We start from the raw sequence: 17,018 nt of genomic DNA, 5'->3' as shown, positions 1-17,018 counted from the left end.
GAACCTAAGGATATTAGGGTTGTGAACTTCCAGAGGTGGAAGGGGAAGTTCTGGTGGATTACTTGTAGGGAGTTGATAGTGTTTGGTTGTCAGTAGCGTGCAAGACGCAGTGAGAGGTGAGTGACTGTTGGCATTCTTATGTCAAGGAGTTTTTATACTGAAGTATCAATGAACATTTATACTGGTATATGTTATTGCATTCAAATGCTGATTTTCTATATATACATTATCTTGCTGATAGTGCAACAGTGTGTGTAGGCTTGATCAACTTGAGGAGGTTAATAGTATCAGGTGGTGAACCAGGAGATAGGATACCACTTGATAAGCTGATAATAGAGTTCTGATGGTATTGGAGTGCAACCTGATTGTGATATTATAGAGTATAGGATTCATTATTATTATATGTGTGTATGTATCGTGTATGTGCTTTGTTCAGTAAATGTGTCACAATTTGCTGGTGTTTGCCCTTGTCCTAGTGAGGCTTCCCAGGAAGTAGTGAAAAAGGAGAGAGAGAGAGAAAGAGCCAAGAACCACTGCTGTGGACAGGGTAAGAGGTAATACTAGTAAGTCCTAGGGGATTGAGGAGATCATATCTCATAAGGAGAGAGTGGGGAGTCACAGCGGCTCGAGTGGGTGTGTGCACGTGACAACGAGGCTAAGTGTTGGAGCCGCATCCCCTAAACGTGTGACGTTGAGCCCCTCTCCAAGAGCCAGAAGCGCCAAGGGTGATCTCCTAGTATAAGCACTCTGCCGAGTTGTGGGTTGGGTTGTCCATAGAGAAGGATCGACGACGACAACACCAACCAACCCACAGTCTATAATACCCTCTAAGCTCCAGAACACACTGCCGATTTTTTTTTTTTTTACCAGCTTACTGGTGGAAAGGATTTGCTCCTCCCACAATCTAATACAGCCCCAGGGTTCAACCCATTAATTGGCTACACCCAACCATTTAAAACTAGGGCTGAGGTCTGGTTCTTCTGGGTCAATAAGGACTTGGCACTTATCTACCGCCAATCACCTTCCATGATCTGCCGTGGAAGGATACATGAAATTCTTGAAGGTTGAGTCAGCTCTCCCAGCTATGCGAAGGGGACATGGTGCCACTGTAGTGGACGACCCGAGCCTGGGGCCCATCGGAGCAATGTTTATGGAAACTGATAAATTATGTTCATCCCCGTCTCCTCCAAGATAAAGGGTAGGGACATTTGACTTCTCTGGTATGGGGAAGGAACCAGTGAGAGGGGAAGAGAGGGAATTGAGAGGGAATGGAGTGGGGGAGCCTAGGTACCGAGAGGACCCGCTAGCAAGACCACCCTCAGGTCAGCCTGTTGGCCCTTGACAAATGGGAGAAAGGGGGGAGGAAGAGGGGGAGACAAATGACGGGCAATGGGAGGGGAGAAAAGGGGAGAGAGGGAGAAGGAAGGAGGGGAGAGGGGAGAACCATGATCTGAGCACCAGATCATTACACCTCATCATGACAATCATAACAGCAACCTTTCAACTTCACGCAGAGTGTATAAAACAGTTAGATTAGAGAATATGAAGGAAAGTTATTTATCAAACAATGTGTTCAAACGTGAACTGCAGAATGCCGAGTATGTAAAACGTGAATGGCTACTCCATTCACTATCCCAAGACCGTTTGTTCTGCTTTGCATGTCATTTATTCTTGGACAATAGGCGTCTCCTTTGTACATTTGGCGTTCAATGACTGGAAGCACAGAAATATATTGTAGAACAAGACACTGGAGAACATTGAAAGTGCATGATATCATATTTGATACAACAAAGAAAATGGAAGTGTAGATTCTTTATTACTTGAGCAACATCGGTCAGCAGGAATATTGCCATAAAGTGTTACCACTTTGTGGGTTCTGTAATTCCCTTTCTTGCCTCTAGAGGTTTGCAATTTTGTGGAGAAAATCAGATATTGAGTCAGCCAAAAATGGAACTATTTAGGTATACTAGGGATGCTGAGTGAATTTGACCCTTTCTTGTAAGAACATCTCAATGAATGAAAATTCTGGACAATGGAATCCGTCATATTTATCTACAAATATTTGTGAGGAATTTATTGAATTACTGGGACAACAGGTTCTATAAACTATACTTGAAGAAAAATAGTCAAAGTATTATTCAATAAGTGTAGAATCCACTCCAGACATCTTTCACACATAAATTGACATTTACTGTCTGTACATTAATTAAAGACTGTGAGCCTGTGGAACGTTTATGTTCATCCCCATCTTTTCTCATGGGAGCCAAGGATCTAACACTATCGTGGATTTTCTTAATGAGAAAATTTCACTATCAAACTGCTGTGGTTAGTCATACAATAATACCTCGTATGCATACGATAACGCATAAGGTAACATGTGCCATCTTTGTCACCTTTGCTGGACACAACCTGAACTTAATGGAAGTAAAAGTAGCAGAGTGTGGTCTACAGACTGTCAAATTCTTTGACTGTTCTGCATATGTATTAATTTTGTGCTGGTTCTACTCATCGCTGGAATGTATTGACATCTTTAGGGAAAAGATTGTGATCACTATGGTCAGCATATTTTGATGCAGTTCATGCTCTGTATGGGGGGTTTCGATAAAGTGAGCCAGTAATTATCAAAAGAAGGCACAATGCCGGGAAGGCTATGTAGCACCGTCAAAAGTGTGGAATATTCAAAAGGCGTTAAATATCATTAAGTATGCCAATACGAGAACAAAAGCGCATAAGGTGAACATCAAAAACATCTGATTCACCAAGGATTCTATTGAGGGACAGGTTACTGCGAGGGAGAGTCGGGAAGCAAGACGTATGCACATTCTAGAAGTCAAGACATTCAACAATGATATGCACGACTGTAAGAGGGACAACAATTCGGTCAATAAGGAAAATGGCGGCTCTAAGTGCCCGCGAAAGAAAACAGATATGGCCAATACGTAACCTCAGAGCCGTTTCTCCAATGCCGGTTACGGTGGTAGGAAGGCCATGGGGACGCCAGCCTTAAGAGCACGCAGCGTGTTACCAGTAACAGAAGACCAAAAACACTGCCAACGGCCAAGGATTGAGGAATGAATAACTGGGTAGAAGTCGGAATAAGGAATACCTTTACTTGAGATGGGACAGGCGCAGATAGCTTCCTTGGCGGCAGCGTCCACACACTCATTTAACCCTTTAACTGTGTATGGCGTATATATACACTATGAGTAACATGTCCCACCGTGTGCATGGCGTATGGGAGCCTCGTAGCCTGGTGGATAGCGCGCAGGACTCGTAATTCTGTGGCGCGGGTTCGATTCCCGCACGAGGCAGAAACAAATAGGCAAAAGTTTCTTTCACCCTGAATGCCTCTGTTGTTGTAATCCACAAGTTAGTAGGAATTATTAGCTAGAGGATCATTACTACAACACTTAACGAATGATGATTGGAAGTACATGTTAAGTAGACAGACTATGGATCACATATCTAAGAAAGGTCAATGGATTAAGACCGAAGCTGTTTAGCCAAATTAATAATTCCTGGAAAGAGTAATTATTCTTCGTCAGGCTTCTAGGATCAAGGTTACCGCTCTAGAGATAAGGTTAATCGGATTATACCTTCCTTGAGAGGCGTGGTGAAATGTTTGAGGCCATGGTTGGCTAAAGTCAGTCTTGTTGTGGGAGTTGAACTTGCAAGTCCTCCGAGGTCTCCGTTTGTGGCAGCAGCGAAGTTTAGCAGACAGCTATGCGAGAGCCTGTTGTGATCTTAGTGACCAAGTTAAGTCTGCAGTATGTGAGTATTGAATGAAAGACTAACCGGGTGTGGAGCGTTGTAGTAATCATTCCGTATTAGGGACTTAGGCGGAAGTTACGAGTGCAAGTGGTGACCGCGGAGGTCAAGTGGTCTATGGGTATTGGAAGTGTATTGACCTAATAGAGTATGTTAATATGTTATTATTTGTCAGAGTCTATTCTTTGTAATTAAATGACAAAACCCGACGGCCTTTAAATACCTTCCATATGTTCATTCATTGTGTTCCAGTACAAACCTAGTGGTATGCCTCAAGGGTCTGGTGTGTGTAGGAGTACACGGTGGAAATAACGGTTGCTGAGGCAAGGTGTTATGTGTTGTGTAATCGCTGTGTTCGGAATGAACCGGGGTTCAGCGTCACGACATATATGTCCCTCTACAACATATCCTCCTACAACCTGTCCTACAACCTGTCCTCCTACAATCTGTCATCCTGCAACCTGTCCTCCTACAACCAGTCCTCCTACAACCTAGAGTCCTGCAACCTGTCCTACTAAAACATCTCCCCTGTTAAGGTAAGAAAAAGTGGTGCAAAAACTTTCAGTCCGGTGGAAAGACAGACGTGAAGGGAACATGTTGACCACCATTCACCCTGGTACAATAGTGGACAGTGGCAAGGTGAACAGAACAACAAAAATAATATATTAGTCAGATTGTGTGATGGACTACAGCATCAACATGCGTTTAGTTGATAAATGTGACATGGTGGTGGGTGCTGTAGTGTGTGTACGGAAAACAGTGAAGTGAACTAAGATGATTTCCTACCTTATTGACGTAACAATGCTGAACAGTTATAACATGTATCTTGTAAAAACAGGTAGAAAACCATATTTCCTTTCGTTTAGTTTTCAATATGTGAAACAGTTACTAGGTAGGTTTGGCAAAGACACCTCTGGCATACAAATACCCATTCGGGACCTAATATTGAACCATGCTCCTGCACCCAGGCTCGCTTACAGGGTGGCCTTTCTGGTACACCAAATAAAGAAATTACCACCAACTGGAGTGCGTGCAGCAGGCCAGCGTCAGTGTGTTGTGTGTTACAGCACAGAAATGAGACCACAGAAACGTAAATTGGTCTTAACATGGTGCGAAGCGTGTTCTGTCCCTCTGTGACATGTCGACTGTTTCGCACAGTATCACAGTCTCCAGGACTACAAACTGTCTAGTACTTTTGTAAATACATGTATATATCAAGTGAATTTTAGTGTAAATATTGAAAAAAATACATTGTACATTTCCTGTAAAATATACCATTTTGGTGTGCATACTTGTGACAATAATACGTGAATGTGTAGTGAATTTATACCAGTTGTACTATAATATAATGTCAAGTGATAGTAATTGGAACAATACCAGCGAAAAAATTATTGTAAAACGTGTCATATATACTGTAAATAATGCAGCGAAAAAAAATTGCGGCAACTCGGGCCACCGCACGTGACGGCTCCCTGACGCAGCACCCTTGAGCGCTCACTCTGTGACGTCATCGGCGAACTTGTCGGCTCGATTATGTCATTGGTAAGTACAATAGAAATATTATTATTATTATTATTATTATTTTCCTGTGCTCAAGGAATACAAATTAAAATTTTTAAAAGGACGAAAAAATTATTATTTTTTTCTTGCGCTCTGGGGTGTAAATCTCCCCAGGACCACTTAGCAGCTAAAAGGTTAAAAACAAACCAATATAGCTGGGAACCCAGCAAAACAAGTCTTAAATCTGCTGGAGATACAAAACAGCCAATATTGAAACTCTACGACCACAGGATGGACAGGATTAAAGGACTCCAGAGCCATGAGGGCACTGAAAGAGTTCACCACAAGAACTAAGAAGAATTATGGCGAGAAAGCAGTTGACGAAGAGCAAACAAAATTGCATAAAGTTCAGCTGTGAAGATGATGGACTCTGGAGGCAGGCGACACACACAGGTCCAGTCAGGAAACACAAAGGCGTAGCCTAAAGTCAGTAGACTTGAACCCATCTGCGAAGACGGAGATGGAGCGGGAGTGTGAAGAAAAGTGAGCAAGGAAAAGGCGTTTTAGAACTGTAGGAGGGATAAGAGACTCCTGCAGGTCAAGGTACTACACAACGTAGGAAGAGTGACCCTCCAAGGGGTCAAGGACGGAATGACACGAAGAGAAACATTGGCAACACGAACCAAGAGAGAATCTTGCAGGTGAGACAACTGTACAGAAAGAGGAAAGTGGTGAAAGGGTACCGGGCCCACAAAAGGGAAAATGTTTAAAGTACGACATAAGCGGGAGTGAGTGTTGTAGGGACCGCGCAAAGCAGCGAAGACAGTAGCAATAACTGCGATCATGTAGAGACAAGATGCAACATACACGCTCTGGGGTAGCGGGTCGAACAAAAGGCACCAGAGCTAATACGGATCCCAGTATGGTGAAGAGCATCTAGATGACGAAGGGTGGAAAGAGGGGCAGACCAGTAAGCAGGACAGCAATATTCAAGTTTAGATAGCAAAAGAGCATGTAAAGAGGAGCGTGTGCCTATCAGCTCCTCACGAAGTATGGGACAAGACCTTAAGTTAAGGGCCTAAGAGCATTCAACTTTGAGGTAGGCGATATGGGGGTGACCAGGACAAGCGAGTGTCAAAAATTAACCCCAGAAGTTTAGAAGAATCCTTATACGAAAGAGGATTACCATAAGGCGACAAAGGAGGGTCGAAGAACGACCAGCTTCCAAGTAAAGGTCATAGCATAATTCTTAGCCAGAGAGAACTTGAAGTCATGATTGGAGGCTCTGGACGACACGACATCAATCTCAAGTTGAAGCCGCCATTAAGGAAAGAAGAATCACCCTAACAGCAGAGGGTAAGATCGTCAACATAAAGAGTGAAAATGTCAGAGGGAAGAGAGGAAAGAAGACCATTGAGGACAACCAGAAAAAGTAGTGCTCAGAACATTACCTTGGGCCATGCCCTCATATTGCCGAAAAGAGGAAGAGAGTGGGGTACCAAGGCGCACTCTAAAGAAACGACGGGAAAGGAAGCTCTGGAGCAATAGGGGGAGATTACCATCAAGATCAAAAGAATGAAGTTGGGACAGAGTATGGTATCGCCAGATGGTGTCATACGCCCTTTCCAGGTCGAAAAGGACAGCAACAACGGAGGTCTTCGCAGCAAAGGCAGTACGAATATAGATCTCCAAGTTCACGGGGACATCAGTGGTGCTGCTACACTTGCGAAAACCAAATTGAAAAGGGGAAAGGAGGTGACAGCGTTCCATGAACCACATCCTTTGGACATTGACCATATGCTCAAAGAGTTTACAGACAACAACTCATGAGAGCAATGGGACGGAAGTCTTAAGGGAGACTTAAGGGAGACCCTAGAGAACCAGGTTCCGAATAGGAAGAAAAATCGCCTCTAGGCAGTCCTCAGAGACTAACGACGACTCCCAGACTCGGTTATAAACACTCCGTAAAAACTGAAACGTTCATGGAGGGAGATAGCGAAGCATCTAATAATGAATATCATCTGAGCCTGCTGCCGTAGAACTGCAGAGGGCTAGGGCAGCCTGGAGTTTTCAAAGAGGGGATCATTATAGGGAAGCTAAAAAGAAGTGCAAAAACCTAAGGTAAAAGATTCAAGAAGGGGGCTTACGAGTAAGGAAAGAAGAAAGATGAGAGCTGGCGCTAACAGTCGAAAAGTGAGAACCAAGTTCGGTCGCCACCGACACCGGATCTGCTACAATAGAACCACGGAGATGGACTGGCGAGACATCTGGAACAAACTTACCCGTTATGTTGCAGATTTTCTCCGAGATCAGGGGCAGAGGAGTGTCAGACGTAATGGTGGAAACGAAAGATCTCCAATCCTCATGTTTAGCCGTACAGATGGCCCCACGGGCCACCGCACTCGTCCTCCGAAACTAAACAAAAACGGGCGTCGACGTGTTTCTTCCAGGATGCACGCTTACAGCAGACAGCCCAAGCACAGTCTGCATTCCACCAGGGAACGGACATCATAAACAGTCATGAAAGAGGAGGGCTTGCGGAAGAGGCAGATCATAGGCCGGAAAGAGCAGCACGCAAAGTGAAGAGGTTCCAGTCAGGCCTGGCAAACTGCCACCTAGGGAAGGAGAGGGGAGGGCGAAAAGAGGTGACATGGATGAGGAAATGGTCACTTATGTAGGTCATCAAGCACCCGCCAAGTTTAGTCCAAATAAAGAGAAGACTAGCAGATATATAGATCACGACAAGTTTAGGAGACAAGGAGGGCACAGGAGACAAGGTAGACCAGGAAGGAAGTAAGGAAACACCATACAGAGAACCAGGAGGACCCTCAAGCCCAGAATGCAAAGGAGCTGATGAGGTGGCGGTGCAGGTGTCGGGGTCCAAGACCTCGAAACGGTTGCGAAACTGAGAAAGTGGGAGAGAGTGAGTAGAGGGGAAACGCAACACACGAGCATATGACATTCTAGAGAAAGAAGATGACGAACCTGGTGCCTAACCTCAGGAAAGACAAATGATCACGATGCTTTAAATTGAGAATGGCTTCCTCAAATTTGAAATGCACACATGCGTGTGAAGATAGGGTGGGCATCACCGCAATTGATGCAGAGTTTGTTAAGAAGGGCACTCCGTCATCGAATGACCCGAAGTTCCACACAATGTTCAGACACACATTTCACTTGTGCCCCTGAAGGGACCATGCCGAAATCCCTAGCACCTGCTGCAGAGACGAGGTGAGGGGATATACTCCTGAATGGAGTACTGACACCAGTACGAATGATTGAAGAGGGAAGGGATTAACCATCGAACGTGACCTTCACAACGCAAAGAAGCTGATGGCCTGGACCACGAGGGGGGCAGAATGAAGGTATCCACCTGAAGGATAAAATGGCCTTGGGCCTCAAGGCTATGCTTTATATCCTCATAACGATCCTAAAGTTCCCTGTCACCAGTCACGACATGGTGCAGGAGAAGAATTGTGCCAACGCAGGAATTCAACAGGACATTTTTGGAGATCCGAAGAAAGGACTCCCCAATGCATGATAACGAAGCAAAGCGGGCAGCCGCTTCCTGAGAAGGGGCTGCAACACCATAGGTACCAGTACTACGGATGGGGTTAAAAATGACCAACTTATCCACCGAATCAACAAGGTGCTTATGAAGAAATAAATCACCAGTGTCGACATAACTAAGATCAAAATACTTAGTCCATGTAGGATCAAACAAAGCCTGGAAAGATGGAGATTGGGAAGGAATCATGCAGGAGCGAGTGCGGAAGTGACGACGCTGAACACTCCCAGTAATAAAGGGGATAAAAGTGCAGAGGTGGCAACCAGAGATGGAGCCACACCAGGTGAAGAAGTGGTCACCACTGGGGGCTTAGGAGTCAACCCCGCCACAGAGGTGGGAGGGGAGCAAAGAGTGAGTCGGGAGACTGGGAGAAGGAACATGTCCAGGGCCCAATGTAACGGAGGCTACAGAGCCTGGTCTTCCAATATAGTCTAACTCGGGGGGGCTCTGTCGCTCATCCCACGAATCTGGGAAATGAAAAAAGGGGTCAACCATCGGCATAGTAATGAGTAGGTAGCAATTTCATTCATGAATAAGCCCCCATACCCACTATAGAGCCACAATTAGAGGATAGGACACCCGACAAGACCCCTCCCCCTGTGCACCCCCATGCTTCGTAGCACAATGAGGCAGCAGCGTTTGAACTAAGATTTCATGTGCATGAAAAATGACATTCTGAGGAATATTTACTTCGAGCCAATAATAAAGCAATTCTGTGAAAAGAAATGCCGCAAATGCTTGTTATAACATGAAGTTCGAAGTAATTTCATACTGTGCCCTCTAATCTCTGTAGCTTACTGAGTATTATTGTGTTTTTCAAGCCTTGTTCAAATGTTTAAAAGATAAATTTATAAAGCTACTCTACAGCATGTTTTTAATGTTTCAACACCAGTTTTGTTGAAGTGCCAATAAAGTAAGTGTGTGTTTAATATCATCGACCATTTACTTCTTATTCCTGTCAGTGGTTGTCGTAGGGGGCCCGGAACTATGGTGTGCCCAGGGGCCCCAGCACAATGGTTTGCCTAGGGCCCCTCCCCCTTGCACAACGGTTTGCCCAGGGGGGCCATATAATGCTGTTAAGACGGACCTGCATGCAACAATGATTTCTTCCATTTCAACTTGCACTACATGACTTTCCTTACACAAGAAGTATTTTGAATTACTCTTTATTTTGATTCTATTAATAGTTATTTTATATATTTATATTTGCAAGTTTTAAGACATTTGTATGCCATTATGGCAACTTTCAAAAGGTGCCAGAGTCAGCTGCATTTGACCAACATTGATGCTGACATTTTTGAGATTATAGCTACAGCTGCACACAATTATATTTATGGCATCTTAAATAGAATGCTGGCACAAGTCTCAAAAATTTCCTTTAACATTGCAGCAATGTAAAAGTGTTTGTTGGGGGAGATCTTCCCATGGATTCTAATGAGAGCCAACTGCATCATTTGTGGACCTCTTACTATCGCCTTTAACTCTTCTCTTGAAACAACGGAACTATTAAAATATTGGAAATTGGCTAATGTTGTGCCTATAAAGAAGAGGTGGAAGAGAAGCACAAGATCCCCCTGAACTACAGTGATATTACATCACTGATGCAGGATATTATAGTGATATTACAGATAAATTTTATCTGTAATATCTTATCTGTAATAAATTTAAAATAAATTACAGATATTACAGAGCAATTAAATGAAGACTGCTCATAAAACATTTGGATTCAGGGTTTTATTTATTGTGGAAAAACATTCCACATCACCCATAAATTCTTTGTTGCAGCATACATAAAAATGCTGCTGTTACTGTATTAATAACAAATGAATTACTTTAATTACTCCTGTAAAGGATGGCGTACGTGACACGTGTACTCCAGATAACTAGAAATATATATTCACATCACTAGACCACACAAAAAAATCTCACAAAATGCTATTAATTAATTTACCACTAAAAAACAACCGTTTGAAGACTGAACATAAAAATCTACTTCCCAAAATTAATTACATTGACAATTATCAAATTAATTAAAATCAACTGATTTATAATAAAAAAAACGTACTCAGAGATGCATCTCTAGTGCATGATGGGGACTCACCATATTAAAACCAGAGCTGAGAGACGTCGACTTATTCTGATTATTATTTCATACATGTCATAGCATGCGTAGCATTCTGAGCAAGTCCTTAATCTGAATTTTTCCTGGCATATAACCGCCAAATCGTTTAACAACGATGTACCCATTCACCGCAGTAGCGTAAATTAAGACAGTCTGTGTGCGACACCTGTGACAGGTATGCCTATGTGCACACCTGTCACAGGTAGGCACAGGGGCCACGTCTCAAAGGGTGTGGGCATTCCCTGGGGACGTCTCGCTGCACATTCTGGTTCGCCAGGGGTGAAGTGGGTTGAAAAAGGGGAGGTGTAAGGGTAGGAGTAAGTATAGCAACAGGTGTGCAGCATCATATGTGTAAGATGAAAGTGTATGTAATTGGAGTGTAGAGTTAAGCCGGTGTACATGTATAGTAAGTTAAAAGTATATGTGGGATAGGAGTTGTACCAACGTCGTAGTTTTGGTGTGTGTTTAGCGCGATTCTCTTTCTCTGATCATTTTGCCAATTTGTTTTCCATACAAACACGTACGTTTATTACCTCCTTTCTCCATATCAGTTCCCATACCACTATCTACTAACAGTTTAAACCCAAACGCCTTCAACTACTGGTTCCAACGAGTTCCCAACAACAACCTCCCCAGCCCACAATAGATGCACCCCATCCCGAGCATACATTTCATGTCTTTCAGATAAATGTTCCAAGTTATATATAAAAAATATTGCATTTGATTTGCAATATTTTTCAAGTCGGCAACCGACACCAAGTGCCCTCGACAACCATTCAGTTCCAACTCCATTTCTTGGAAGAATGACATATGATCGGGATTCCTCCCTTAATCCTATGGCTGTCTTAAACCTCTGTATCAGTTCCTCACTCTTAACTAGTCCAACATCATTTCCACCTGCACTAATACAAATAATAGGTTTCTTCCCATTTCCAGCTATAATATCATTCATGTTACATAAGAACAAAGGCAACTGCAGAAGGCCTATTGGCCCATACTGGGCAGTTCCTATTTATAACCACCCAATCCCACTCATATACATGTCCAACCCATGCTTGAAACAATCGAGGGACCCCACCTCCGCAATGTTACGCGGCAATTGGTTCCACAAATCAACAACCCTGTTACTGAACCAGTATTTACCCAAGTCTTTCCTAAATCTAAACTTATCCAATTTGTACCCATTGTTTCGTGTTGATACTTTTAATACCCTATTAATATCCACTTTGTTATGTCCATTCACCCACTTGTAAACCTCTATCATGTCACCCCTAACTCTTCGCCTTTCCAGTGAATGCAACTTAAGCTTTGTTAATCTTTCTTCATATGAAAGATTTCTAATTTGGGGAATTAACTTAGTCATCCTACGCTGGACACGTTCAAGTGAATTTATATCCATTCTATAATATGGCGACCAAAACTGAACTGCAGAATCTAAATGGGGCCTAACTAGAGCAAGATATAGCTTGAGAACCACACCAGGTGTCTTGTTACTAACGCTGCGATTAATAAATCCAAGTGTCCGATTTGCCTTATTACGAACATTTATGCATTGATCCTTTTGTTTTAAATTCTTACTAATCATAACTCCCAGATCCCATTCGCAATCCGACTTCGCAATCTCAACACCATCTAGCTCGTATCTTGTAACTCTATCATCATTACCTAACCTCAGAACTTTACATTTATCAGCATTAAACTGCATCTGCCAATCCTTTGACCATTTCAAAACCCTATCTAGATCAACTTGAAGTGATAGTGAGTCCTCCTCCGAATTAATTTCCCTACCGATTTTCGTATCATCGGCAAATTTGCAAATGTTGCTACTCAAACCTGAATCTAAATCATTTATATATATTATAAACAACAGAGGTCCCAGGACAGAGCCTTGAGGCACTCCACTTACAACATTTTCCCACTCCAACTTGACTCCATTTATACTAACTCTGTTTCCTTTGGTATAGCCATGCCCTAATCCAGTTTAATATAGCATCCCCAATACCATGAGCCTCTATCTTTTTAATCAGTCTTTCATGTGGCACTGTATCAAAAGCTTTGCTAAAGTCAAGGAACACAACATCACAATCCTTACCTCTATCAACTGCCTCAACTATGCTAGAATAAAAAGATAACAAATTTGTTAAACATGAACGGCCATTTATAAAACCATGTTGCGACTCAATTATTAATTTATGTTTTTCAAGATGGAGACGAATTTTATTTGCTATTATAGATTCGAGTAACTTTCCCACAATAGACGTTAGGCTAATTGGTCGATAGATAGACGCAAGTGATCTATCTCCTTTCTTAAAAACTGGTATCACATTAGCAACTTTCCAAAACTCTGGCACTCTGCCTGACTCTAATGATTTATTAAATATGGTTGACAGTGGGTCACAAAGCTCCTCTTTGCATTCTTTAAGCACCCTGGCAAACACTTCATCCGGCCCTGAGGATTTGTTTGGTTTGAGTTTTACTATTTGTTTAAGAACATCCTCCCTGGTAACTGCTAAACTCGTCAACCTGTCCTCGTCCCCACCCACATAGACTTGTTCGGCTGAAGGCATATTGTTAAGTTCCTCTTTAGTAAATACAGATACAAAATATTTATTAAAAATACTACTCATCTCTTCATCACTATCTGTTATTTGACCTGTCTCAGTTTTTAATGGACCTATCCTTTCCCTAGTCTTAGTACGATATAACTGAAAAAACCCTTTAGGATTTGTCTTTGCTTGCCCTGCTATGCGAACTTCATAGTTTCTTTTTGCTTTCCTTATCTCTTTTTTAACATTTCTAACCAGTTGTACGAATTCCTGTTCTAAAGTGACCTCCCCATTTTTAATCCTTCTGTACCAAGCTCTCTTTTTACCTATAAGGTTCTTCAAATTCTTTGTTATCCACTTTGGGTCATTAGTATTCGATCTATTCAATTTGTATGGTATACTACGTTCCTGTGCTTTGTTTAGAATATTCTTAAATGAGTTATATATTGAATCCACATCGAAATCCCCATTTACGTCACCTATCGCTGGGTTCATGTCTCGCTCCAAGACCGGCCCCCACCCCATACCCAAGACTTTCCAATCAATTTGACCCAAAGAATTTCTTAGCCTATTAAAATCAGCTTTTCGAAAATCTGGCACTTTAACAGAATTTTCTCCTATAGGTCTATTCCATTCTATGCTAAATCTGATTTCTTTGTGATCACTGTTCCCTAGCTCACTCCCTATTTCGATGTCATTAATTTGTGTTTCCCTGTTGGTTAACACTAAATCTAAAATATTATTTTCCCGTGTTGGTTCCTTAATGTGTTGCGTAAGAAAGCAATCGTCAATTCTAGAAAATCTTCTGCTTCACTATTCCCTGTTTTGTTCAACCAGTTTATTCCACTAAAATTAAAGTCACCCATGACGTAAATACTGTTAGATCTAGATGCCCTAGATATTTCATCCCATAGATGCTTTGCTTCCATTCTGTCTAAATTTGGTGGCCTATATATAACTCCTATTATAATATTATTTGCTTTTTCGTATAATTCTATCCAAATAGTTTCTGAGTGTGGCTCAGTTTTGATTCCCTCTGAGACAACATTTCAAATTGTCCCTAACATATATGGCTACTCCCCCTCCTCGTCTACTATATCTATCTGTGTGAAATAGTTTAAATCCATTTATTTGATATTCAGCAAATAGTTCTCTATTTTCTACATTCATCCACGTTTCGGTAAGTGCAGTAATATCTATTTTTTCAGTGCAGACAAGAGCATTTAATTCGTTAATTTTATTTCTTAGACTTCTACTGTTAGTGTAATATACCCTAAGTGAATTGTTATTTTGAGGCCATTCTCTTTCAGTGATCATTTTGCCAATTCCTTTCTCCCACAAACACATACTTTTATTATCTCCTTATGAATGATAATAAATGGACATAACAAAGGGGATATTAATAGGGTATTAAAAGTATCAACACAAGACAGAACACGAAACAATGGGTATAAATTGGATAAGTTTAGATTTAGGAAAGACTTGGGTAAATACTGGTTCAGTAACAGGGTTGTTGATTTGTGGAACCAATTGCCGCGTAACATTGTGGAGGTGGGGTCTCTCGATTGTTTCAAGCATGGGTTGGACGTGTATGAGTGGGATTGGGTGGTTATAAATAGAAGCTGTCTCGTATGGGCCAATAGGCCTTCTGCAGTTGCCTTTGTTCTATGTTCTTATGTTTACAAGTGGATTGATGGACACAACAAACGGGATAATAATAGGGTATTAAAAGTATCAACACAAGACAGAACACGAAACAATGGGTATAAATTGGATAAATTTAGATTTAGGAAAGACTTGGGTAAATACTGGTTCGGTAACAGGGTTGTTGATTTGTGGAACAAATTACCGCATAACGTGGTGGAGGTGGGGTCCCTCGATTGTTTCAAGCGTGGGATGGACATGTTTATGAGTGGGATTGGGTGGTTATAGATAGGAGCTGCCTCGTAAGGGCCAATAGGCCTTTTGCAGTTGCCTTTGTTCTTATGTTCTTATAAATAGGAGCTGCCTCGTACGGGCCAATAGGCCTTCTGCAGTTATCTCTGTTTTTATGTTCATATGCTCTCATAATCTTGCTGCTCCTCCCCACCCCTCTTCTATCCCTCACTGACACCTGACTCCTACCCTCTTCTCTAGGACACTAATAAATACGCCTCCATCTTAAACATGGGCTCTGTAATCAGTAGGCGACATGGCCAACCGCACGATCAGGGAAGCCTAGGCCACTCACGGCAACCCGTTCTCGCAAATTCGTAAAGTCAATATTGACTTATTAACTACGTGCATAGGTGATATACTAAACATAATACCCTTAAAAAGATTCATAGAAAACACCGACCTTACCTAACCTTGTTAGTATCTTAAGCATCTTATTGCTTCGTAATTACAATTATTACTTAACCTATACCTACTATAGGTTAGGTAATAATTGTAATTACGAAGCAATAAGATGCTTATCTTAACATACTAAGTAGGTTAGGTAAGGTCGGTGTTTTCTATGAATCTTTTTAAGGGTATCTATTATGTTAAGTATGTCACCTATGCACATATTTAATAAGTCAATATTGACTTATTAAATTTGCGAGAACGGGTTGCTCACGGCACAAACCCCCAGTATTTAGTTGAGAAAATTATAAGAACTAGGATATACGACTCTAGGTACTGGAAAGAAGAATGCTTTGCCCTCTCGGCGGAATTACTAGTCGACAAAGCAATAGCCCTCAGGTGTATTGGTGGTGTTCACGGAGCCAACAGCAAACCCACGCCATTCCTATGTCTCGTGCTAAAGATGCTCCAGATCCAACCTGAGACTGACATAATTATAGAATTCATCACACAAGAGGATTTTAAGTATGCTCGTGCTTTGGGGGCATTTTACTTGAGGCTTGTATGTGGATCACTGAATTGTTACAAGTACCTGGAACCTCTCCTTAATGACTTTAGGAAACTACGCGTTATTGACCGTTCCGGCCAGTTCCAGTTTACTCACATGGATGAATATATTGATTGTTTATTAAGAGATGAATGTTCATGTGATATAATTTTACCGAGGATCCAAAAGAGACCGATTCATGAAGTCAACAACGAGCTTAAAGGACGAGTATCCGTATTAATTGATGATTTGGACAACCACGAGAGGGAAAGTGATGAGGAGGACATCTTTCCTCCACCAAGACCACGAAATGATCCAGTAGAGCCATCCCGAACAACACTCTGTGACGACCAGGATGGCAGAGGCCACTCTCGCTCCCCACACCGAGGCCTTCCATGTGACAAAGAAAGAGAAAAGCTTCGCAGAAGTCACTCACAGGAGACAGATCATGAAAGAGGGAAGGAAAGGTCGAGAAAGAGACATCGCAGCAGATCAGAACAACGTCAGCGACGAGGATCTCCAGCCCATCTTCCCCATCACCGAAAAAATCGTGGAGAAAGAGAATCAAATAGAGAGAGAGGAAGGGATTGGAATCGTTGTGAACGCAAAGGAAAACAATATCGCAGTGGACGTAGTAAATGA

At 42.1% G+C, this 17,018-nt stretch overlaps 1 pseudogene; it reads left to right on the top strand.

Moving 5' to 3' along the window:
• The first annotated feature begins 16,292 nt into the window (after positions 1-16,292).
• Positions 16,293-17,018, top strand: LOC123751185 (pre-mRNA-splicing factor 38A pseudogene; annotated as a pseudogene).

The sequence above is a fragment of the Procambarus clarkii genome, chromosome 12 (genome assembly GCF_040958095.1).
Source record: "Procambarus clarkii isolate CNS0578487 chromosome 12, FALCON_Pclarkii_2.0, whole genome shotgun sequence".
In the NCBI taxonomy this organism is placed as follows: Eukaryota; Metazoa; Arthropoda; class Malacostraca; order Decapoda; family Cambaridae; genus Procambarus; species Procambarus clarkii.
This window is presented reverse-complemented; position numbering and strand designations above follow the sequence as displayed.